Genomic DNA, 974 nt, shown 5'->3' on the forward strand with positions numbered 1-974 from the left:
TTTGACAACTATGTCTAGTTAATACCAAATCTCTAAAAACACATCCGTGGGAGCAGTGGTGGTTCAGAGGTAGAATTCTCACCTTCCATGCAGGAGACCTGGGTTCAATTCCCAACTGTCAGTGGAGGCTTACATGTAGCTATGATGCTGAGCAGGTTTCAGTGCTTTCAGACTAAGACAGACTAGGAAGAAAGGCCTAGCAATCTACTTCTGAAAATCAGCCAATGAAAACCCTGTAGATCACAATGCTCAGATCTGCAACTGACCATGGGGAAGAGACAAGACCAGGCAGAATTTTACTCTACTGGGTATGAGGTCACCAACAGTTGAGGGCCGACTTACAGAAGGGAACAACAACAAAACATATCCATAAATCAGGTAACCTGAGGTTCCATTGTCCAAGTGATAAGGATTCATGGTGGGGTTCAACTTGAAAGTGTTCAGGTAATCAGGAGTTTTCACTGAACCTACCAAACTCCTTCGGAGAAGTGTAGTAATCAGAGCCAGTATCACTCCAGAGCAAAGTCTGAGCTCCCTGATCTGATATCCAGGCACCCCACCGTCTGACCCTGTGGGTCTCTCCATTCCTGCCTCTGCCTCTGCCTTGGCCATTGCTCCCGACACAAACTCTGCACCTTCCTGCCTCCTTGTTCCTGAACACAGAGTGCATGCTCATTTTCAGCACTGATGATTTCTATGATGTTTATACCTGTCTTTCCAAATAGATGGGAAGATACTTCAGGGTGGGGACCATGTCTCCCATCTCTTTGAAACCCTAACTCCCAACAACAGGTGTTTCAAAAGGTAGCAAAATGTCCTACTATGTATAGTACCTACTGTACTTGCCCACACACTCTTTTTCTATAGAAGAGCGCCTAGTATACCATGTCTGAATTAGGTGATAACTTACTCATTAGCAAGTACAAACAATGCCTCATTATAACCCTCATATCATGAAATCCACAGTTGAGATT

The sequence above is a fragment of the Trichechus manatus genome, unplaced genomic scaffold (assembly GCF_000243295.1).
Source record: "Trichechus manatus latirostris isolate Lorelei unplaced genomic scaffold, TriManLat1.0 scaffold00090, whole genome shotgun sequence".
NCBI classification, from domain to species: Eukaryota; Metazoa; Chordata; class Mammalia; order Sirenia; family Trichechidae; genus Trichechus; species Trichechus manatus.